This window comes from Camelus ferus, chromosome 7 (assembly GCF_009834535.1).
Source record: "Camelus ferus isolate YT-003-E chromosome 7, BCGSAC_Cfer_1.0, whole genome shotgun sequence".
NCBI classification, from domain to species: Eukaryota; Metazoa; Chordata; class Mammalia; order Artiodactyla; family Camelidae; genus Camelus; species Camelus ferus.
The window spans coordinates 23,748,782-23,762,055 of NC_045702.1; the positions used below are offsets into that span (position 1 = coordinate 23,748,782).

The window sequence follows — 13,274 nt, forward strand, 5'->3', positions numbered from 1 at the left end:
ACTGTCAGTTCTTTTAGAATCTATGAATTATTACTGCTCAATATGCTACTCATTTTCTATTCAATGTCACCATAAATTCATCATTTCTCTAATTTATAGTATGGGAAGTACTATTTTAGGGAAATGTGGGGGCAAATAAACCACCAGAATCACAATATGCTTCTTTTCTGTTCTCCCTGAAATTTTCTTTGCTTTAAAATAAAATGAAAATCTCTTACCCATATGAGTCAAAAGTTTAGGGGAATAATTTGTAAAGATTTCAAAACTCAAGAAAAGCAAGCACAAATAGCACACAAAGCATAGAACAGATCTATCCCCATTATTCTATTTCTATCACTTTACATAAATGTAAGGCAATCAAGGACAGGTAACATAACCTACTGGTCTCAGGCTTTATACCTGTAATATGGGGATAAAGAGATTAGATAATAAGGTAGAACTAATCACAATAATTTAAAGAGCATCTCCCTTAATTCAAAGTTGATCAATACATTATATTGTTTACCACTGGTTTTATAAAATAGATTTGATCTTCGTATGGCTCAACTGTTTTATAGTTAATAAAATTTAAAGTACCATAATTAAATAACAGAAAAAGTTTACTTAAATTTGAACATGATTCTTATGATACACCTTCAAAATACGCTGCTGTGGAAGTTGAAGAGGGTAAAGCTAGTATCACTGCCAAATATAAAGCCCCCTCTTTTATTTTAAAGTGAGTTTCCTAAGACTAGTGTCTCTTAACATTCTTTGGGGGAGCACTTATTTAATTATCTTTTAAAGAAGCCCATTTTTATTGCCAAGTGTTGTAAAGCTTATAAAATCACTTAGAAAAGCAATATTTTATGTCCACTCATTAATTGCAATCTACTCTTTGGCTAAGCCATAGAAAATACACATTTACAGTTACACTTTGTTGTGTTTTTAAAAATTATTTTGAGTTGATATTTTTTCAATAGGGAAAGGCTACTTGTCTGTTTTTTCAGAGAACACGACTCCATCTGAAACAGATTTATTTATTTATTTTATTTTATTTCTATATTGTCAAATTTGGGAAATACTGTCAGTATATCCATAAGACCAACTGTTGACCACAAAGGATGCCTTCTACCTGTTTAAGTAAAAATAGCCAACCACCAGGAACAAAGACATCTTCTGGCAGTGTTGAGCATTTGCCAAGCATTATATTATGGGACATAGAAACACTGCCTAAACTTAAACTTGATGCGTCAAATATGGCTGGGTCTTACAGGCCTAAAATCAAGGTGGTAGCAGGGCTGAATCCCTTCTCGAGGCTCAAGGGGATAAATAGTACCCCAGCCTTTTCAAGCTTCTGGAGGCTGCCTCCAATCCTTGGCTCATCGCCCCCTCCTTCCATCTTTAATAAAAGCCAGTAATTAAATCACTCGGACTCTGCTTCTGTCATCAAATCTCCTCTGTCTCTGCCTCTCCCATATTCCTTTCTAAAGATCCTTGTGATTATATTGGACCCATGCAGAAAAATGAGATGCCCATCTCAAGACCCTTGACTTAATCACATCTGTAAAATCCCCTCTGCCATATCAGGTAACATATTAACATACATTATAACGTATTAGGTACATATAACATATGTACTTAACATAATAGGTTCCAGGGAGTAGGACATAGACATCTTTGGGGAGCTATTTTGCTACCTACCACAACACTCCCCTTTTGTTCACATTCAAAAAAATACAACTGAAACCACTGTGTTAGCAATCATACGTCTCAGTTTCCTGAATATCAACAGTAATGATTTAGATTTTCAGAGTGCTGAGAAAAGATTTACTTGCCAGATGACTGAAAAATATAAATAGCACCAGCAACTAAATTTAAGAAATACAGGGCATTATTTCAGAGTTTTTGTTGCATACAGCTTACATAGACAAAGAATGATTTTGTCTCACAGCTACTATATCCATCAACTCAATTTTATCACTTTGTTTTTCTAAACAAGAAAATGTTTTATAAATCATATACATCTGTCATCTTATTTGTTGCTGTAAGAGGCATCATGTGGTAAGAACAAGTGTTTAGAATTCAAAGTGATGTATTCTCCCTTTCTAGTAACTTGTAGTATTTTCTTGGTATTTTCTCACCTTGCAGCAAAAGTTTAGAGGTTGCCATGTTCTCCGATGAGCTATTATAAATCCAAAGAGACTTACCACATCCAAAAAAATAGTACCTGCTTGTTTGATAATTCACAGAGTCCTTTCTCCACATCAGATAAATGCTACTTGACCACAAGAGATCTAATAAAAGCCAATGCCAATTTTGTTAATTCCTCCTCTGTTGCATCTGTGCATGGGTCATTACACATCTTCAGCACATCATGTGTTTAGACATTAGAGCTAGACCTGGTTCATCTAAATCAATTTGTAATGTATGAAGTTCAGTTACAGATTTTCACTGCTAATGCTTCACAATATGAGTCCAGTATTTAGTTGTTCATCAAAGATAAAAAAAAAAAAACTCTACTCAAACCGAGAACAATTGCTTTTATTTTTCACCTCATTACAGCTTTGAGTCTCATTTTGCTTATATTCTGGATTCATATCAATTCACCTAAATAACAGATACAGATAAATTTGGGGCTCTCTCCCCATCAGTGTAGGCAGCAAACTTGTACTGCAGCAGATGAGTGGACACTCAGATGCAATACCCTGAGTAATCTCTTCTGGGGAAAACAGTGCAGGAGAAAAACAATGAGAATTATTTTGACATTTCAGTAATTAAATTCATTTTGTGAGTGCCTAGATCAATCTGACTTTGTCTGAATTCCACTCTAGGATGAGTTATGAAACATGATTTCATTGTATTCAGATATGTAAAGAACTTTCCTTCAGAAGAAGTAAAGAGGAAAATAACTCACTTGGTAACTGTTCTTTCAGGGATTGTTGTACAGACTAGTCTAAAGAATAAATTACTGATGTGAAAGTAATGTATTTCTGGCAGAAATGTCATTTTAACTTGTTCAGGTATGGCTTCAAGTACACTATGTCATAGGTGACACTGTACCTGCCAGTGAGCTAGAACTCGGCCAACATCTACACCATGAACAAGGAACAGGTACTGACTGGGTGTTCCAGTGAGAGTTAGCAAGAGGCTCATGTTGCCCTGAAGGCAGACATCTCAAACATCACAGTGGCTCAGGGAGGGGCTCTGTTCTTCAAAGATTCTCTGATGCCAAGTGGCATACAAAGCAGTCACTAGCGTGAGGGGAGCTGGGCAGAAGACTGAGTGAGACCACTCCTTTTAATGTGACTAATGAAGGAGGTGACTGAAAACTATAACAGGTTATAACAGGGGCTCATTTGGAAAGGCTAGTAGAAAAGATCATCCAGAGAAGAAAAAAGTAAAAAAGCAGAGGAAGGAGGGTAAGAATAAAGGTAGAGACAAGTTTTTGTTTTGAGTTAGAATAACTTATTTGTAATAAATAACCTTATTCAGTTAGGACTTAGAGACAAATCAACTATTAATTTTACATTAGAATGTTATTTTTGGAGGGGGGAAATGGACATCAGATGTCCAAGATTGCCAGCCACTCTAGGAAATGGAAAAAAAAACACGCTAGAATGCTGGTTCTGTACTGTCCTATCTCCCTTAAGCCCCGCCTTACTAGAAACGATTTCTGTCTACTCTCATCTTATGAAATGTGTTCCTACATTATCTTCTGCTAGTCACTGGTACCACTCTTGGTTTCCATCTTCTGGTTCAGGATTTACTGGCTCTTCTTGTCTTCCCCAGTTTGGACAGTTTAGGTGCCCTCTTAGTCTCAGGACTCTACAACTACTTTTGCCCTTGGTTGACAGCACACTGTATAAATCACCCATACCTCCCCAGCTCAAATCACCCTGATATCATTATGTTTTACAACGTCACTCATGAACCTCCTGCATCAAAAGATGGGTGTGTGTTAATATACAGATTCCTATGCCCCACTCTAAGAATAGGGCAAGGTTCATTTATAACAAGCATCCCCAGCTGACTAGTTGGCATGATACATTTTGACAACCACTGTGTTACATCTTCAAATTACTCGAAAGGGACAAACTTCTGCTCTTTCTTTTCCCCACCCCGAAGTGCTTCACTGAATATTTTAGGTAACCTGACTCATACAGAAGTAAATTAAGAGAACATAAGTATTGTGAGCAGCCAGTTTGCAAAGTAAAAATTAAGAATCAGGATTGGATTTTATATGCATAGACATATAACATTATTAAGTATTTAATGATGGTCATGAGACTAATCCAGTACACTGCTGAAAACAGCAGATGCCATGCTGTGTTACTCATCATTAAGGTGCAAATTAATTACATGTAAGTCAATAAATATATTTCCAGAGTCACTTTCTGTGCTAAAACAATCGCCCACTCCCAGTTTGCCTATTAGTAAAAGGGAAGAAGTTTCAGGGACACTGTTTCAGAATGTATTGCAGGCATTTTAGGCGGGATTTATATAGCTGCAATTGAATAGTAAATAAATTTCAGACTATGTAGAAATTTGTCATAGGTGATCCTTATCAAAACTATTAGTCAAAACATGACAAATCATGTCTATTAAGTAAATTTTTTTCTTTACAAACTTTTTTAGTTTTATTGTTTTTAGTAATGAATCTGCTTTTCTTCACTGTGCCTTTCAAAAAAACAAAGTTACAAATATCAGATAAAGGTTGATATCAACTTTTAATAGAAAGATAAGGATCCCAGCTGACTTATGAGGTATTGTGAATTAATTCTAGTCTTTCTAAACAAGTTGCTAAACTTAAGGTTTTTGCGTGGCAATAATAGAAATGGTTTGGTAAGTTGCTATGGCTTTTGAACACAAGCATGAACAGAATCACTGACAAAACTTAACAGTTTTGTTAAATATTTGGGTAGAAGATATAACTAAGACCCATGCCAGCCCCTCCCCCCCTTTTCTTTTGCTCAAAATAATAACTTTTAAAAAAAACTTGGCACTTTCTAAATATATACAAATTATTCAAATATGATACTGTTTCCTCAAGAACATTTGTTAATAATTAGGAGACAGTTAAAAATGACAAAAATGTTTATTCTCATGGGATTGAGTGACCTTAAATTTACTCCCAAGTGACCATGCTGTTTTCTCAGGATTATAAAATGAACAAGAAAGAAGTGTAGGAAATGACAACCCAGTTCTTCATACCTTAGATGGCAATGGAAGGAGAACCTGCAGCCATACGGGGTATCTTACGACTAAATCAAAAGACTTTCACACCAGAAGTCTTGTTGTTTCAACACAAATAATCAGAGAAGCCTCAAACTCTTATATTTCATGTTATAGAGAACTTATAAATGCAAGTATAGCACAAAGGTGAAAATTTGGGGGAAAAAATCCATTTGAACTCACAGCATGGCTTTCCTGCGTCACATAATAATATTTAAATGTTTATTGAGAAATTTCTTGGCTCACACATTCCAACTATGAACTTTAATCATTTAGTCATCACAATAAGTCCATAGGGAAAGTTATATTGTGATTCAAATTCCATAAATGAGGCAAAAGTGAAGATAGAAAAAGAGCAATGCTGGGATTCCAACTCATATGATCATAGCGCAGCCTGCATATTTGAACACCATGCTCTTCCAGCTGGTAAATTATGGATTACCTATAATTGTACAGGGGAGATGTTTAGAATGCAGGATAGAGCCATTTTCAAATTCTTCCAAGAGGATAATTGTCTAAATGTCTGGTCTCTAAAGTTGATACTGTCATTAATTAAATGATAGCATTATCACATTGTCCACTGTATATAATACATGTTTTGAAGAAATATAGGGGGATTTTGTTTCTTACTTGTATCATATCTTAGTTCTTTAGAACTTTATGTCACATAGTAAAACTACAAATATAGTAAGGGCATTAACTATGATAACATTTCTCTGAAATGATTCAATATGAATCAATTCTTCATAATGAAGATTTTTATATTTATAAAATTTTATTAATTTTCAAGAGTTACCTTTTGAGTTTTGAGATTTAAAATTCAACCAAAACAGATTCCCTCAAAGATAAGCTTTCAAAATACCAACCCACTTTTTTTTTTTTCTGACTCGCTTTTAAAGTAAACAAAACGATGAATCCCCTATTACTTTCTTGAAATTTAGGAACACAGTCCAATTATTTTCTTAATTCCAAAGAAAGAGTTAGTTATATAGTAGATATTTAATAAATTCTGGATTGATAAATTGATTTAGCTTGTATCTAAGCTCTGTTCCCTGATAATTTGTACCATACTTTCATATTAAAAATTCTTAATAGTAACTTAAAAATGATCTTTGAATTAAAAAGAGTTTCTTAAACAGGATTAGAAGAGATCTTCCCTTTTTTTTCCCCTAACTATATCAGGTAATTCATGTCAGTTTTATAACTGAAGTTTCCCTTTTTCCAATTACTTAATTAAGCCGTTGGATGTTATCAGAGTCCAGTGAATTCTTCACTTCCCTATCATTATATCTTTATTTAAGTTCTCTAATTTCTTGTGAGAATTAATAGCTGGTGGAATATAAATAATGAATTTCAACTCTGACAACAAAATTCCTATGCTAACCATGCTCTGTTCAAAGAAGTCATAAAGTTTAGAGTTCCTATTCATTTCCTGGGGCTCTCAGAGTAGTCTTCTCTCATCTTTTCAGGTTGCATTCCAGATTTTGACTTCAACGACTCCTCGTTGTGCCTTTATTAACGCTCACCCTATATCAGATCTTCAATTACTGATGTCATTTGTATTTTCACCTGTATTAAACTCTGCTCTTGCCTACTTCAGGACTTTTGGTTGGTTGTTTGTGTGGTCATTTGTTTTACTAAGCTGTAGCTGAGAAACCTAGAAACCAAGCTCTTGCCATTGATGCAAAGAGGTCTACCAAATACTGGTTCCACCATAAGTGTCTGTGGGTGAATGCACCAATATCATAGAGAAATTCATGGGGTGATGTCAGTGGCTCTCTTCCATGTCCCATCATGATCCTTTTTGTCAATTTCCTATCATGACACTGGAAAAGTCATTTAATCTTTCTCCTTTCCTTATTCTCCTACTCTCTTTCTTTTGATTTCATTTTCATTCCCTTTTCTCTTCCTCCCCCAAATATACTTTTGGGTTTGCGCTGGCCATCAAGGCTGATAAGTTTTTAATGTTGCTTTAAGAATAGATCATCCTATCAAACATTCTGTCCTTTTATTTTGAGTAATCAAATAGAGAATTGGGGGGGTTTGCTAAAAATTTACTATATTAATCAGGATTCTCCAGAGAAACCGAACCAATAGAACTGTCTATCTATCTACCTATCTACCTACTTACCTATCTACAGCTGAGGAGTTGGCACATGTGATTATGGGGGCTGAGTCCCATGATCTGGCACCTGCAAGCTGGAGACCCAGGAAAGCCAGTGATACAGTTCCAGTACAAGTCCAAAGTCTTGGGGATAAGGGGAGCCAGTGGTGTAAATCCCAGTGCAAAGACAGGGCAGAACAACGTTCCAGCTCAGGCAGGCAGACAGGAATGGGGCAAAGCCTCCCTTTCTCCCAGTTTGTACTAATCAGGCCCTCTTAATGGATTAGATCCCGCTCATTCACATTTTGAAGGCCAATTTACTTTACTGAGTCCACAGATTCAAATACTAATCGCATCCAGAAACACCCTCACAGACACATCTAGAAGCAATGTTTAATCTAGGCAACCCATGGCCCGGTCAAGTTGACACATAAAATTAGCCATCACACATACTTTTCAGTATTTGATACAGCCTTTGATTTCTGGTGGGCATTAACCAGGTTTAAGTCATTTTGCATATACAGAAAACTTATGTATTCTTTTGATCCCACGTATCATCCAAACCATTTAAGGAAAAAGTATATGATACTCTAGTCCCAGAAGATTAAACATGTCACTAAGGAACGGAGTCTTTTAATTCATGCCCTAGAATGAATTAGATGTTTTATTTTGAAAAGAAAGGAAGAATGGAAGGAAGGAAGGATGAAAAGGAGGGAAGGACGGAAGTGAGACGATTAAAACAACAGCAATCTATTGATATCTGCACAACATCAAACAGCCCTACTCTTTTCAGTCTTGAAAAAATAAAAACATTTGTTTTGGTTTCATGAAGACATATTTCATTGAGTTTGCTCTATTTTTTAAAAAGGGATATAAAGATTATGAAAATGTGACTACTATCCTGAGAAGTGTCACTAGACTTTACAATTTAGAAAGAGAGACTACCGATACAATGTTCAGTTCAAATAGAAAGATAGGCCAATAAAAACACTTTCCTGTCCTTGAAAATATGAATATTTCATATTCTATCCTATGTGCCTGACAAAGGAACTCTGGAAGTTTTGCAATAAAAAAAAACTTGTTTTTTTCTTCCTACAATGTCTTCCTATATTCCAGACACTGTGGTTTTGTCATTCATATGTTGTTTTACCCCAAGGAAAGTAGTTTCCCTTGCATACACAGTATCATTGTCAAGGTCTTTTAGCTTGCCTTCGCCATTGGTAACAGCCATCTTACACCCAAAGTGGTTATTAGAGCTTCTTAATTGCATTATGTGGGCCATTAAAATGAAGCAATCAGGGAGAACTGGTTGCAAGTCCAAAAGAAGTGGCAAAAATCATATGAAACTAATCCTTTCACCACTTGAAATGACTATAAAAGATAATGGATATGTCAGCAGACAATTAGATCAGTAGTGCAAAGAAAAGAAAATGCAATACAGGAAAGAACTTCAATACAAAGCAATTATTAAAAAGAAAAAAATCCCCGCTGGCAGTTCTTTGGACACATCCCCCCTCCACACATCCAAGTATGAGTTTGACTTGAATATATTCCTTTTCAAATTCTGTCCAACTGGTGATTAAATTTACATGCATACAAATTATTTCGGATGTTTTAAAAGCTAGGGCCACTTGACAAAGAAGCTGCCTAGAAGCAGCTGAGCCTTGAGATGATAGAAACTAGTTGTGTAATTAAAATCTTCTACCTTTACCTAGGATGTTAAGTGTTCCAGAATTTATATAAACTCATTTTACTTATCTGTGTGCTTTGGAAATCCCTTTTGCAAGATTGAATAGAGAAGTAGTTGCAAATGATAAACAGGAAACAAGAGAGATTGCTTCTTTGGCAATATCTCAACTTCAATATCTTAAATGCTGAGGGAACCTGGTCTTAGCCATTTTCATATTAGGAAAAAAACAGACAGACAGTTAACAGTTAAAAATCATCATTTCAAAGCTTTCTGTTTAAAGAAGAATCTAAAGAGCAATTTCTATGTTCTCCCTCTGCCTGTTCAGCACTTTGATGTCTGTCCCTACACGTGTCTACAATTCCCATGCACAAAACAAGGCTCAATTTAACAACGTGAAGAATTCGGTTTCACACATTGCTAAGTATGAAAATAAGTGTTCCATAAATGAACTGCACTGCTAGCTTGCTTCCTGAATGAAAGAGTGGATGATTGATGATGAAATGAACTAACAATTTGACAGTAAGTGTGTATAATGGAGAGTCTTGGTACATGGCTATGTTTCTCACCAATGTGTAGCTGCCCCAGGATAATACAGAAATTGCCTTTTCCTTGCTAGTATAAATTTTACATCAATCTCTTTCAGTTAATCAGAAGAAGAGAGGCTGGTCGGGCTCCTGTCACAGCCTTTATGTTTGTTATTAACTTTGCCCAAAGAATTTATGATTTATTTATTTTTTAATAAGCAACTTACACAGCACATAGTGATGGATCAGCTATGATTTAAGTTTCAGGAGATTTTAAGCCTATATTTTACACAGATTTATATATCCCTTAGAAATGTCACATATTTTCAGTCATCTACAAATGTTATGTGACACAATTAGCCACATTTAGAAAATGGGATTAAAAAACCAAGTTGTGATAATATCTGCCTTTGTGTAGAAAATATATCAAACAGAAACCAAAAGATGTATAATTTATACAATAAGAATATATTATGAGGGGTTTCTAAATTGTACACCTACCTAAATTTTCCTTCTTCTGCCGGTTCATTATTTCATCTTCCTTGGTAAAATTCCTTGGCACACTCAGAGTTAGACCTGCCCTCTGCAGACCTCCACCAATAGGGAGTCAGTCCGGAGACCCAGAACTTGACATACCCTAATCTCTAACCTCATTCCCTGAACTTCCACCACTACCTGTTTGGAATCATCAGGACTAAACGAATGGCAATCTGTATCTCTTTTTACATCATTTACCACAAGGAAGCTTGGGTCTCCAACTTATTCCTCATTCCCCAGATTTCAACTCTTAGAACGCTCTTTAGCCCTTTTTCTATCTACCTTTTTCCCCCTCCACAACTCTGAAAACTTTTCTGCTTTGATCTCTAGAATTCACCAGATTCTCTAATTCTTCTCTGAGCACACCCAGCACTTTCTCTTCTAACCAGGCTTCACACATTCTGTTGTTCGTCTCCTTCTTCCCTCTAACCACTGGCCATGGAGACAGGACAGATATTCTCGGACTAACTGCCACTTCCAACATACTCTCTTCTCTTCTCCTCCTCTCCAAAGACTCTCAGTCTAAGTGATCTGAGTCACTTTTTCCCATTCCTTAAAGATTTGATGCTTGAGTCACCATTACTCTTCAAAACTACCTTGTTTTAATTTTTAGTGATGTTAAATCTACTATAAAAAGCTGCATAAGGAGCAAGCGGATTACTAGGGACCCTCCCCATTCCTTTCCTTTCCAGGAGATTACTCTCACATATATTAGCATTAGAGAGGATGTTTATCCTCTGGAGAAGTTTAACCAAAAAGGCTCCAGACTCAAAAATAAATGGAATAGATGGAGGCAAGGTATTGTAACTTAGGTCATTGCTGCTCAAAGTATGTTCCATAGAGTAGCAGAACTTTTATCACCTGAAGCCTTGTTAGAAATTCAGAAACAGAGACACTACACTAGAAATATGGAATCACAATCTGTATTTTACTATGTATTTATTACACATATCAAAGTTTAAGAAGCAGTGACTTATGCTATTAATTAAAAGGATGGGGCAATCCAGCTTTTATTCACCAAGCAAGCCCCACGGCAAAGATCTGACGATGCTGATGTTCCAGCTAGGTTTTCTGAGGCAGAGATGGCTAGCGGCCATCAAAATTAACACTCCCTCTCCTACAGCCTAGAGCTGTCACTGGGAAGCGGTGGTACAACCTGAGACAACATTTCCCAGCCCATTCTGCATTGAACTAGTTCTGGCCACTCTAGTTTGAGCAGACATGATACGGGTCACTTCCAGGATAGAGATTTAAAAAGCAATATGCCCCTGCTAAAGTTCTTTTCCCTTTCTGCCATGTGGGTACTACAAGACCCTGTGACAAGCAGCATCTCAGGGTAAAGAGGTTTATGTTTCCAAATCTCTACAGAGAGAAAAATCACCCATTAACCAGAAAAAGTGAATAATAAAAAATTTCCATTGTGTTTGAGCCTTTATGCAGCCTTTATTCCAGGGTCTGTTGAGACAGGAAGGGGGCAGGGCACAGACATTCAAGGAATGATACAGCAATTAACATCAAAATGGTGAAAGATTCAACCCCCCGTAGGCCTTGAGGCTCAAGATGGTGGGAGATTTGACTTCCAGTAAACCTTGAGCTTCATTATACGCCCATTGTAATATATTAACATGGTAAATAACATGCCCACAGGCACCATGGCAGTCCCAAAGCTAGCCACAAAAGGTCAAAGAGTGGGAAATGGCCAACTTCCTGGGAATCCCAGCCCCTTCTCCAGACTACTTAGACTGTTCCTTCCACTTATTAGCACATGAAGCCACTGAGCCCATTAAAAATTGGCAATGTGGTGCATCGCAGCCATCACGGCCCTCTCTCTCCTTCCCCCTTCAGAGACTGCCCACAATCTGCCTATGGAGTGTGTACCTACTTTTACTCTAATCTGAGCACCCAATCCCCGCACTTCATGGCCTTTCTCTTGCCTTTCAATGTATCTCTCTGAATAAATCTACCTTTACTCAACTGTGGCTCGCTCTTGAATTCTTTCCTGCGTAAAGCCAAGGACCCACACTTGGCGGGGCATGTCCCAGGGGCTCAACCGAAGCCTGGGACACGGCCCTCATCACACACCACATCTGTTTTTCCTGCATCACTGTTAAAGAAGCTAGCTATGTTTTATCCAATACAAATTCTCAACCAAATGTCTGGGTATACACCTGATCCACTTATGGTAATGCAACTGTTAGGGTTACCCAGAGTGACTAGCAGAAATTCTTGAGTCTGTTTTACAGAACACAGTGGGAAATTGAAAACAGCTCATTTGCCCATTTCCTGTTTGCCTATTTCTGTTCCCCTCTAACTATGAGCTCAACGGGCAATTTAACCTAATTCCTGACTTGTGCTCTCTTGAATTCACACCATGTATTGCCTAATCTGTCGATTCTTTTCCTAGATTAAAATAAGTAAGAATGAAGAATTAAGTAGTTAAAGAATGACTAGCTCTCTACCTGCAATAGCCCCCGTAGCAATCCTGCAGACAGATCACTCAGGCAAGATAACATCTGAAGAGTCAGCCAGTCTGCACTCAGTGGAGAATGATGCAGAATCCAACCTCCTGCCTTGATGATTCCCTGAGACTCTTTCCCCTTTTTTCCCTTTGGAACTGTCATGGCTGAGCAGAATCTTTGGAGTTGTTCTTGGGACATGAGCACAGCTTCTCCCCAGATTGCCAGATTTTCTGATTAAAGCACCTGTCCTTTCTACTGACACCTGCCTCTGCATTATTGGCTTCTGAATGGTGAGAAGTGGAACCTGAGTTCAGTAACAGGCTGAGACAGAAGATTCCAGTCCTAAAAAAGTTTGAAGTTAGAACACTGAACATTAGAATGGACAAATTTGTTACTGAATAGCCAAGAAGTATTTAAAAAATTCCTGTCATCACTTTACATTTATGACCATGCTTTTTCACCAAAATTTCACATAGAAAATGCTCCTGCTAGTGTACAGATTTACTGCCACAATGTCTTGATTTTTTTTTAATTAATGTGACTCCTGTTTTACATCATAAAAAGGAACATTGTTTCCCAATTTCAGTCTGATCACAGAGGCTAAACTCAGATGTAGGAGCAGAGATAGAAAGCAAACTGAGAGTGATTCACTTCACCCTGTCTTTCTAAAGATTGCAGCTTCAAAACACAAAGACCTCCTATGCAGTAATTATATTTTGTCACTTCACATAGTAATATATCTTACAGTC

General features: G+C 36.9%; 1 long non-coding RNA gene across 1 annotated transcript; it reads right to left on the reverse strand.

Moving 5' to 3' along the window:
* Positions 1 to 204: 204 nt before the first annotated feature.
* On the reverse strand, positions 205 to 12,587 carry LOC116665100. Its single transcript, XR_004321675.1, has 3 exons — positions 12,578 to 12,587; positions 12,332 to 12,333; positions 205 to 310 (listed from the first exon to the last, which is right to left on the reverse strand). It is a non-coding gene; the product is annotated as an uncharacterized LOC116665100 (long non-coding RNA).
* Between the last annotated feature and the right edge of the window lie 687 nt (positions 12,588 to 13,274).